The following is a 12,439-nucleotide window of genomic DNA, read 5'->3' on the forward strand; positions in this document are numbered from 1 at the left end:
TTCCTAAAACAATTTTTAGTACACTAGTTGAGTCTCATAGCATAAAGCACAGTTTGATTGAGGATGTGTGATTTATAAATATTTTAATATAATTTATTTGCAGTTTGGATTTCTGAGTTTTGAATTAGTAACATGGGTTCTTCCTTGTGTATAAAGGATTTAATGATTAATTTGCAAGAATTTCTTTAGCTATGGTAATTTCTTTAAAAAATAACTTGACAGGCAGGTAATCTTCAGAACTAATGAGCTTTTGTTTATAACAGAAGAGTTTACAATTGAGCAAGGTAAACAATTGTGCATCTGGACTTCTGTCAGAGATATCTGGACTTGATTCTTTGTGTTTAGCTGAGGGGTAACACCTACTGTTTGAAAACAAATGCCTTTTTTAAAAAAAAGATTTGGTTCATGACACTCTACAGAAGGCCTTCTCAAAGAATATGGATCTATAAAGCAGCCCTCTGAGAAAGGGACAAGGTATAACAATAGATTGCCTTCCATTAAGGAGTTTAAGAATATTGCCAGACCAAAGATGTCCGGATAAAACCCTGAAGTAATTATTTGAAGCTCAGAATATTTAAACTTAGCTTTATGACTGTTGGTGGAAAAGGCTGTCAGATCTTTTGACTAGTAGCTGAAGTCACAGTTAAGGTATTTGTGGAAGGGATTCTTCTTTGGTGTGAGTACTGGAGTTTGGGATCTGTAGTGAAGTGTTTTGGGAGTAATAGGATTATATTTTACTGTCAGTTTCAGAATCTCTGAACTTGTGTTTTGTGTAAATAATTTGTGTTTATTCCATTTTATCTTCTATTGTATAATAAACTTATTTTTTGTCAAAACTAAATCAGTAATATTGCATGCTTATGTTTTGCCTGCAGACCACCTAATTTGTATCAAAACAAAATAACATATCTGGTCGGATTTCAGTCTGTAATTGTCCAGTAATAACATCAGCAACTTGTTCCACGCAATTGTATCTGCAATCTCACAAAAGAGAAAGGTTGATGTGCTTTATTGGGTGGTATAACACACTGCTTTAGCCAACAGTAAAAAGCGTTTTGTATCAGGGCTGAGAAATTGATTGATTATTTTCTGAGCAGGTATTTACTTGTACAACCTCAAAAGAGGCTGAAAGTACTGATAACTGCTTGAAGCGCAGACTGTTTTGAACTATACCAATCTGTACGTACGTTCAGGGAACTAAACCCTTCAAAACAAAATCTGCCATTTGCAGAAAATGAACCATTAGATAGCAAATTGGACATCAATCTTAGAGTCATAGCGATGTATAGCACGGAAACAGACCCTTCAGTCTAACCCGTCCATGCCGACCACATACCCCAACCCAATCTAGTCCCACCTGCCAGCACCCGCCCCATATCCCTCCAAACCCTTCCTATTCATATACCCATCCAAATGCCTTTTAAATGTTGCAATTGTACCCGTCTCCACCATTTCCTCTAGCAGCTCATTCCATACACATACCACCCTCTGCATGAAAAAGTTGCCCCTTAGGTCTCTTTTATATCTTTCCCCTCTCACCCTGGCTTTTTTTCAAGACAAAAGTGTAAGACTAAAATTAAGTGGCTGTCTCATAATCTGAGGAAAATATCTGAGGGGGGGTTCAGTGAATACCCCTGAGGAACATAAAAAATGGAAAGGAGAAGCTTTGTAAGGAATATCTTTTCACTTAATATTCATAGTTCTTTAAGAACATGCGTTAAGTAGGCATCCAATTACCATTTTTCATCATCTCTGGAACTGTTGAGAAATGGAGGGGTAAGAGTAAGTTTAATGTGAGGGGAAGAAACTGCAGAATATGGATTAGTGATATAATTTACAAAAGATAAATGCGATGCACACTGTCTCAACTGCCTGTGACATGGTACGTCTGATGGGATTGAGAGGATGCTTGGCCCAACCAATTTCTTCTCTGAGGGTAGTGAGTCTGTGGAATTTTTTATCACGTTTGGATGAGGAGACAGGGTAATTGTATAAATTCACGGCTGAGATAGATTGTAATCAGGAAGTGAATCAAGGGTTCTGGTGCAAGGCTGGAAAGTAGAGTATTTTCAGATCAGCCAAAATCTCATTGAATGGCAGGCCAGACTCAATGGGCTGAATGGCCTAATTCTCTTGCTGTATCTTTTGATACATTGCTTCTTGTTCAGTGCACATTGGTAATATTTAAAAATGATCATAAATTTGAGTTTCCCATATTCTGTGGTCCGGGTTGAAAAGGAAGGGCATTTTATATTCTAGCCTTTTCCCTATGTAATAAAACTTTCTCTGGAGAAAAAGAATGCTTTTCATTTCGACAGCAGCTAGTTTGATAAGCATCTCATTCTGCTCCTTATCAACAAGGAGCAAAGAAAGCAGAATGAGAAAGGGTTACGTTTGGAGAAATAAGACACAGTCGAAGAGAAGACGTTTGAAGTGGCAAACCTAGACATTGGGAAGGCAGTTGAAGAGGTCAGCAGTGTACTAGCTCAACAAACAGCAAGCATCAGTCAAGATGCTACCAATTAGCAATGCAGTGACAGAGGCCAAGAGAGTACATGGACAAGCGAGGTTGGAAGTGATTCTGAAGATGAGAGTAAACTGAGAAGAGGGACTTTAAAGCCTTCTCCTGAACTAAATAAGAAACAGTGGGGTTTATGGTAATTGCAGTGGCATTTACTAAAAATTTAGCTGAGAATTCAACACTTGTATTCTCATTCTAAGAAGGTACAACTTTGAATATACATTATATATTGTGAAATTTGGGTAGCTGGGATGCACTGATGAAATTATCTAAAGTATGGAGCTGGAAAAGGAATTGAGGTGAGAACCTCTGTGATTTTCTTTCGTTATCTGGGACGAGTTAGAGGAATTGTCACGCTGTCCACAAATTTGCCTAAATTGGATGAACTAATTTAACGAAGCATGGAAAATTGTAGCAAAAGTAGGCTATTCGATATGATCATGACTGAGTTAAGCAGAGCTTTGATAGCCAAAAACAACATCCTGTGTAATCTGATTTGTCGACAAACACACTTGAATGTAAAAAAAATACACAGTGACATTAAATATTTGAAAAGTTTTTCTAAATGTGCTCACACCTTACAATCTTGAGCAGAGAAAGGAAATGAAAAACATTGTTAGTTAGCCCTGGAAAAAAACTATGATAATTTTCTGCTCAACTTGCTGTCTTTGGGAAAATTGTCACTGCAGTTAAACATGTTTGCCATGGCTTTGTCCTGCAGTATGAAATCGGGAGCATCTTTATAGTGGTTGAGGCTTCAGCTGGGGGAACAGGCAGGTGTGCAGTCAGGCACTCTTCAGACTCATACTGGTCATCAGAGGAATATATTTTCTTAACTTCATTTGATACATTTTGCCCTCTACTTGGTCCACACCTCAAAAGTGCTGGAGGTCATCAGGCGGTTTTGTTAGCCTCAAACCGAGTGCGTAGGGTCTTGACCTATGCAAAATCATATGGCTTCTCAGATTTTCCTATTGTGAGGAACAGCAGCTGTTTGATGCCATCCGTGTTAGTGCAGATCACTGCAGTGAGATGTTCTTTACTTTGTTTTTCACCGTCACACATTTCATCTCAAAACATTAAAGAGCGATCTGGTAAGAGAGGGTAAAATAGCCTGGTTTCAACCACATTAAAATGTTATACATACTCATTCAGGATATGAGCAAGACAATTTGGCTATATGTGATTTTGCACCGTCATGTGATCTAACTACACTCCATTTCGTTGGTGCAGTTCTGCTACCAGAGCACATGTGTTTGGCTGACTTCAGACTTACAAATCTGGAGCTTCAACTCATGGGCATTCTTTTGTAGGAATTCCTGTTCTGTCAGTGAGATAGCTGAGATTTGCCTCATTTTCATTTCATTGTATATCAGAAGTGCAGTCATTCATGTGACATGGCAATCAACTGATTAGGATTCCTCAGCTGTTATCTTTGTATCTTTGCACTTTACCTTGGAATGATTCACACAACAGTGTTGCCAACATTCAGTTGTTCTGTGCATGACACAGAAACTTAGAGAAGAGAATCCCGAAAAGCTGTCCAAGTCGTGATTGTAGAATAACATTGCAACTGATCGAGACTAATTCCATGGGTGCACTTCCACACATTTGGCTGCTTTCCCAGACATAGACGTTTCCACAAGATTAAACCATGACTGGTCACAATGAACTGCTGCTCTTGTTTTACACAACTATTGCACATGGTTTCACATAGTGGCCATGATTACTACAGAAAATTGTTGCAAACAATTTTGAAACAAAGTCCTTCCAACCCATTTGAACTCAGCTGTGTTACCTCCTGCAGTCAACTGTGATAAACAGTATAATTGTTGAAGATTATAGCTTTTCAAATGAAAGACCTGGTTCTAATTGATTCCCAGTATCAATTGCCTGATGATACAATTATGCAGGTGTTGTGTTTCTTCCTCTTTTGAAAGGATATCCCTTGATCTTATTGCTCGTAATGAATTTATTACACGATAATACACCTGATTTCACAACATGATATGGCAATCTTTATTCAGATGCTGGTTTGCTCTGATGATTTCATTCAAAACCTTTGTTTTTAACTGAAATGAATAATTCCTTCAGTCCCTTGCAAAAAATACAACTCATCAAAAGCGTTATAACTTCAAAGATGTTATTTATCTACGTTATAAATTATGGTAGCAAGTCTTTTCATGTTACTATAACTGTGTCAATTCTAGATTAGACTACTCCATTATACTTTTGGTTTTCCTCTTACATGCCCTATAAAGTTAATCATTCAATATTCTGTTGTCAATATATAAATGTGCATCTTTCACTCAGCATATGTCTTGGTTGTTTTACATTGGGTCTCAATTCAATCATGCCACAATTTTATAATCTCTCCACTGTTGCATCATGAAAATGATCGATTAATCACTCATCAAGGATTGATCAAATCCATAGGTGAATTTAGTTAAAGCAAGTTGCTGTTCCAGAATTTGCTTGTCATGGCACATTACAGACAAGTTTTTGTTCAAGATTAGCTACTGACTGATCTTCGTCTTCAAGCTTCTTTGAGTGGTTCAATCCTTTTTGACATTTACTGTTCTGTTCCTTAACAGCACCCTGCTCACCTTGAGGATTTTGGTTCTACACCATGGACTTTTCTAATTCTGTCAAAGTTTTAGTCTTTCATAGATCCAATAATGATTTGGAGATGCCGGTATTGGACTGGGGTGTACAAAGTTAAAAATCACACAAGACCAGGTTATAGTCCAACTGGTTTTATTGGAAGCACTAGCTTTTGGAGTGCCGATCCTTCATCAGGTGATGAAGGAGCAGTGCTCCGAAAGCTAGTGCTTCCAATTAAACCTGTTGGACTATAACCTGGTGTTGTGTGATTTTTAACATAGATCCAATATATTGTCTTCTTCATGACCTGTTCCAACATTTTGTTTTTTTGTCCAGTCTGGACTATTTTCACTTGCTTCTTCACTGGATGTTTGGTTTCCTTTATGTCCTGTGCAAGTTCTTTCACCACTATATCCTTGCAGCAACTTAATTCTGAAAGGACTGTCTCATGAATAATTTCCAGTTTTTTGTTATATTCGATGTATATCCCTGTTGTTTTTTGCAGGTCTATTATTTTCTCTCACATAAATTTGAGTTCAAGGTGATGTTTCTACAGCTAATCCTACTCAGCATGATCTGTTTTGCAAGCTAGTTGCTCCAGATCTCCCCAGAATCCCATAATATTTTCACTGGGTTAATGATTCTGCTTTCTTTCCTTCTCTTCCAGCACTTTGTAAACTGAGCAGAAGGCATTTTTTAAAATTTGTTCATGGAGTGTCACGGTGTTAAATGGCCTGGAGAACGTGGCGGTGAGCTGCTTTCCTGAGCTGTAGCAGTGCCGGGGGTGGAGGGATAGTCACAGTGCTGTAAAGGTGCAAGTTTCAAGATTTTGACCTAGCAACAGTGAAGAAATGGCCATATAATTGCAAATCAGGATGGTATATGGCTTTAAGGAGAACCATCCTTGTCCTTCTACATGGTAGACATTGGAAGATGCAGTCAGAGTATCATAGTGAATAATATCCACTAAACACTTCATCGTCTGAGAGAAGGTAATCTCACATTTTGGATTTATCATGAGACAATTATTTGAACCTTTTTTTTAACTCCATAGCCAAAAACTGAGATTTTAGCTCTACTAATTTAGAAGGAGTGGAGTGCTGTGCTCTTTTCTCATATTGAGCACTGTCAATGCTTCTCAAATAGTCTGCTGCAGATTCTGTTGTGCTTCTGCTGTTTGATTGAATGGATTGTAACCCATGTGAGGTAACAGCATGCTGCTATGTCTGCAACTGCTGGTCAAGCATTATCTGCAATGTAAAACATATGCGAAGTCCAGCTGGATTGTGTACTTCAGCATTATTGGTCCTGTGGATGGAATCAGTGAACCATTGTATTCTGCAAAGTTTACTTTTGTAGGTTTGGTCATGAGTTCCCATTTCTGTATCTACATGTTTTGTACTGTTTCCTGGAGTAATATGTTGTCATTCACCCTCATGTTAATCCTAGCCATTAGTGAATAGTTACCAGTTTGTAGAGGACAGATCATTTCAAATTTTGCAAACACATCTGATGATGTGATGACATTGATGTTTTCCATAAGATTGACAGGTAAACCACTCTGTCTTGTCATGTACATCATCAAATGTTGGTTTGTCTGTCACTGAGGGGAGGTGATGGCTGAGTGGTATTATTGCTGGATTGTTAATCCAGAGACCCAGATAATGTTGAGGGACCTGGGTTTGAATCTCGCCATGACAGATTTTGGAATTTGAATTCAATTAAGAATCTAATGATGACCACGAATCCATTCTCAGTTGTCAGAAAAATCCATCTAGTTCACTAATATCCTTTAGGGAAGGTATCTGCCATCCTTTCCTGGTCTAGCCTGACATGCGAATCCAGACCCACAGCAATGTGGTTGAATCTTAACTGGCGTCTGGGCAATTAGAAATGCTGTCCTATCCAGCGACATCCTTATCCTGTGAATGAATAAGAAAAAGCTTCTTGTATATGTCTCTGATGGGATATAGATGTCTTCATTGCTATTTGAATATCGCCTTGGGTGTGATCTGTTTGGGTCAGTGCATGATTCTTCAGAGCTGCATCAGCCTGTTTTCTAGGGAGCTTCCTCTGCCAGTGCTCTATTTCTGCCAAATTCCATGCAAAATTGATTAATTTTTATGTACTTCCTTCATGCATGCACAAATCACATCTTCCATGTGTCTTGTTGTGTTTCAGTATTCTGGTAATTTGTCAATCATTGAGTTTGTACATGGGACCTACAAGCTTTGTCGACCAGCAAAGATTGCTTTGTAGTCTGTTTTTTGTTTGTAATATATATGATTGATTTGGATGATAACATAGGTGCTCTGAATAGTAAGTTTGTAAATGATAAAAAAATTGGTAGAGTTATGGGTAGTGAAGAAAATAGTCAAAGGATACAGCAGGATATAGATCAGTTGGAACATTAGTTAGAGAAATGGTTGATGGAGTTTAATCTGGACATGGGTTGGTGATGCATTTTGGAAGGTCAAATGCAAGTGGAAAGTATAAAGTAAATGACAAGACCCTTAAGAGCATTGATATGCAGAGAGATCTTGGGTGCAAGTCCATAGCTCCCTGAAAGTGGGGACACACATTGATACGTGGTAAAGAAGGCATATGGCATGCTTGCCTTCATCATCAGAGCATTGAGTATTAGTATTGGCAGGTTTTGTTGTGGCTGTATAAAACTTTAGTTAGGCCACGTTTGGAGTACTGTGTGTAATTCTGGTTGTCACATTACAAAGAGGACGTGGAGGCTTTGGAAAAGTTGCAGAAGAGGTTTACCAGGATGTTGCCTGGATTGGAGTGCATTAGCTATAAGGAGCTGTTGGACAAAGTTGGATTATTTTTATGAGAACAGAAGGGTGACCTAACAAGAGTACATAAAATGTTGGGAGGTGTAGATAGGGTGGATTCTCAGAGTCTTTTTCCCAGGGAGGAAAAAGTTTTATCCCTGAAAGTTGCCACCCAGGTGGATAGTGCTGTTAAGAAGGTATATGATGTGTTAGGTTTCATTCATAGAGGGATTGAGTTCCGGAGCCACAATGTCATGCTGTAACTATACAAAACGCGTGTTCGGCCACACTTAGAATATTGTGTATAGTTCTGGTCCCCATATTTTGGAAAGGATGTGGAAGCATTGGAAAAGGTGCAGAGGAGATTTACCAGGATGTTGCCTGGTCTGGAGTGAAGGTCTTATGAGGAAAGGCTGAGAGACTTAGGTCTGTTCTCATTGGAAAGAAGAAGGCTAAGAGGGGATTTGATAGAGACATATAAGATGATCAGAGGATTAGATAGGGTAGACAGTGAAAGTCTTTTTCCTAGGATGATGATGTCAGCTTGTACGAGGGGACATAGCTACAAATTGAGAGGTGATAGGTTTAAGACAGAGGCAGGTTCTTTACGCAGAGAGTGGTAAGGGCGTGGAATGCCCTACCTGCTAATGTAGTCAACTCAGCCACATTAGGGAGATTTAAACAATCCTTAGATAAGCACATGGATGATTTTGGGATAGTGTAGGGGGATGAGTTGGGAATAGTTCACAGGTTGGCACAACATCGAGGGCCGAAGGGCCTGTTCTGTGCTGTATTGTTCTATGTTCTAAATATTAGAGTATAAAGTAAATGACAAGACCCTTAAGAGCATTGATATGCAGAGAGATCTTGGGTGCAAGTCCATAGCTCCCTGAAAGTGGGAGATATTAGATATTAGAGAAGGTAGGTTTCCTACCTGCTAATGTAGTCAACTCAGCCACATTAGGGAGATTTAAACAATCCTTAGATAAGCACATGGATGATTTTGGGATAGTGTAGGGGGACGAGCTGGGAATAATTCACAGGTTGGCACAACATCGAGGGCCGAAGGGCCTGTTCTGTGCTGTATTGTTCTATGTTCTAAATGTTAGATATTAGAGAAGGTAGGTTTAAAGTAAAAGGGGAAAAGTTTAAAGGAGATATGCAAAGCAAGTTTTTATACAGAAGGTGGTGGGTACCTGGAATGCACTGCCAGGGAAGGTGGTAGAAGCAAGCACAATAACAATGTTTTAGAGGCATTTAGACAGACGTAAACAGGCAAGGGATAGAGGAATTGGCCCTGTGCAGGAAGATGGGATTAGTTTAGAATGGCATTGTGATCGACACACACATGGTGGGCCAAAGGCTCTGTTTTTGTGTCATACTTTATTAATGGAAAAGGTACAGAAGGATAGTCATAAGTAAGTTCTTAGCAATACTTAGGTCTGTCTGGCAATCTTTCTGGAAAACATCTATGGAGGGTTATGTGATCACCAACTCAACATTTTTTGGCAGATCCTGATCTGAATCATCCAGCACATACCCTGATCCCTTAGTTTCTCAAGTGAGAACAACCAACTTCTCAATCAGTAATTACCAGTATTTTAAATTCCTTCCAATGTAACAAGCAATCACACTGAATGTTGTGTCATGCCTGTTAACTATTGACTATGCATTCTCCCCTATAGATTAACATGCTGACTGTTTACAAGTGATAGTTGGTAGAGATGAAACAAAGAGTCCTTTTTAATGGGTCCTTTTTAAATTGGCAGGCAGTAACTACTGGCCTGCCACAAGGATCGGTGCTATAATATATAATGAAAATATATATTAGTGATTTGGATGTGAGAAAAAAATGTAACGTCTCAAAGTTTGCAAATAATAAAGGACTAAATTCTAGGTACTGTTTCAATATTGTACACATACACAGCTTTTAAAGTTGAACTTTACTAAACACAAGGTATATATACAAAGTGCATCATCGCACCCCTTCCTATCTCCACAGCCACTGCAGCTCACTGAGGTCTCTGTCTCCCAATGACTGTGGAGCTTCGTCAGAATTGCACACTTTCCATTTCCCTTCATCTGCTTTACTGACTGAGGCTTCAGCCACCCAGGCCCTAAACTGTGGCATTCTCTACATTAATGCTTTCTTCTTTTTCTCTTGTATTTAAGCCATTTCCCAAAATCAGTTTCTTTGATTAGGCTTATATTCACCTATTCTTATATTTTCTCCTTTTTGGTTCCTATTTTAATTTATTGCAATCTTATGAAGAACTCTTGAGCATTTTATAACCGTGAACGTGCTATATCTTGCTGTAACTAAGTTAGACAGTAGATAGCCAGTTTTATGATGAGATATAATAAGATGCTAAAGGAGATTGACAAAGTAAATGTAGAAAGGAGTTCAGCCGTGATCGTATTAAATGGCAGAATAGGCTTGAGGGACTGAACTGCCTGCTCCTGCTCCTAAGTGTTATGTGCTTATTGTGAAGCTTTATATGACATTTAGAAGATTTCTAAACCCTTGGATTGTCTTCAGGATCTAAATTTGAAAAATTTAGGGGATGTATTTCTGCATTCAACCAGCAAACCATGGTAATCAGGTTATTAATTGCAATTCCTCAATCAGAAACTGGACATGCAATTTGATGCCACTACTTTCCACTTTGATGAGGGTGAAATGCATCACATGTAAAACTTTCCATACCAAGGAAAGTTAGTTACTTAATTTTGCCTTCTACATCCGCCAATTGATTTAGATTCTTCTATACTAGCTGTACGTACCTGATCCTGCATATGTGTTATGGTAAATTGCAATTTTCTATTATTTGACTGATGAGGTTTTCTCTCTGCATGCGTTGCCCCTGGCTCAGTGGTCAGCACACAGCTGTGGATTTTTTTTCTGATGTCCTAGCCAACATTTATTCCCCAATTAACACCATTCAAGATGACTGCTTTAAAAAATGTTTAACTGTGGAATCTTCCTGTGCACAAATTGACTACCACATTTCCTACCTTCAAATGGTGATGATACTTCAGTATTTCATTCTTTGGAAAACATTTCAGAACACCCAGTGTTCATGGGGCACCGAATGAAAACAGATTTTCTTCCTTTGCTGTCATTGTATCTCTGCCATCTTTGAGAAATAACACAACATGATGTTCCAAGAATCATTGGTATTATTTCAAGAAATTTAATTGACTGTTCAGCCTTAGTACTGATATTTCTGTGATCGGTGCCATTTATTACTCAGATCTACCCCTTGACGAGTGACATCTCTGTGGTATGAGAAAAATAGTGAAATAGGATAACACTTCCTCTGAACATGGCATTTACCATTTCCACAGAAAGTGGGGATTGGGGCAGGTAATGTTTCGTGTACGCAAGGTTTGTGGCTGCAGCTGACCATTCAAAACATCAGTTGTATTGGCTCAAGTTGGATCTCAGCAACCTTGAGTATGAGAAATCTGGACTGTGCTGGGTAGTATTCGTATGAAAGGTGTAAATGTTTTGCATTACTTTGGATAGCTCGAGTTCCCCTTTATAGAAATAAGGTACCTATTTGAACATAGCTCGGAACACAATTAGGGAGGTCAGGTGTAGTCTAAGGAGGGAATGTGCCCTTTAGAACTGTTAAAACTAAATATGCATAGACTCATTAATTGTCAAGTTCATTGTTACTGTCAAGAGGATCTCTTCAAATCAGCTGTCAAAAGTGTCAAAAGCAACTTGTGAAGAGGCTCTGCCAAATGTGTGAAGAGGAACTGTCAAAATCACCTGTCAAAGGGAGCAGTCAAAATTTCAAAGAATCGAACCTGCCAGAAAAGTATAAGGTTCTGAGGGGTCTAGATGGTGCAGCTGTAGAGGTGATGTTTATGGCAGAGTCTGTAACTAGGGATCGCAGTTCAGAAAGCAAGGGGACACCTGAAGGCAGGTGAAATGTTTTCTCACATAGACCCTAAATCTTTAAAATTCTCTTCCTGAAAAAGATGGTGGAAACAAAATCTTTGAAATATTTTTAAGCCAGAAGTAAATAGAAGCTTTCTAAGCAAGATGATGAAACATTATCAGAGTAGACAGGCGTGCAAAGTTTTTTTTTATAGATATTTTTATTAGAAATTTAACATTTTTACAAGTTTACAAAAATAAACAAAACTCTCAGATATAAACATTGATATACAATTAGCTCAAATATACAATAGCCAAAATTTGACAAAAAAAAAACAAAACAACAACAAAAAAACCGAAAAGAAAAAAAAGAAAAAAAAAACAAACAAAACTCAACTATCTACTAATCTAACCTACAACTAACCAGAGTGTATATTTAAGTCTCTTACATGCTCGGAATGTGTTAACATCAGATGTAATAAAACCCGTATTCGTGCGGGATTCCTCCCCAGAGGGGCCGCGGACCAGCCAGGTTTGTAATCTCAATTAAATAAAAGCCCTTGTTAGGATAGCCGAAATATCTGTATTTATGTAATTCAAAAAGGGCTGCCATATTTTATAAAATAATTCGGTCTTTCAGTG

The 12,439-nt window shown here is 38.4% G+C and overlaps 1 protein-coding gene across 6 annotated transcripts in view; it reads left to right on the forward strand.

Annotated features, from left to right (window-relative positions):
* The window catches only part of ccser1 (coiled-coil serine-rich protein 1), a 1,299,391-nt gene that overhangs the window by 1,002,945 nt on the left and 284,007 nt on the right, over positions 1-12,439 (forward strand). The gene's annotated exons all lie outside the window — the stretch shown is intronic.

The sequence above is a fragment of the Chiloscyllium plagiosum genome, chromosome 32 (genome assembly GCF_004010195.1).
Source record: "Chiloscyllium plagiosum isolate BGI_BamShark_2017 chromosome 32, ASM401019v2, whole genome shotgun sequence".
In the NCBI taxonomy this organism is placed as follows: domain Eukaryota; kingdom Metazoa; phylum Chordata; class Chondrichthyes; order Orectolobiformes; family Hemiscylliidae; genus Chiloscyllium; species Chiloscyllium plagiosum.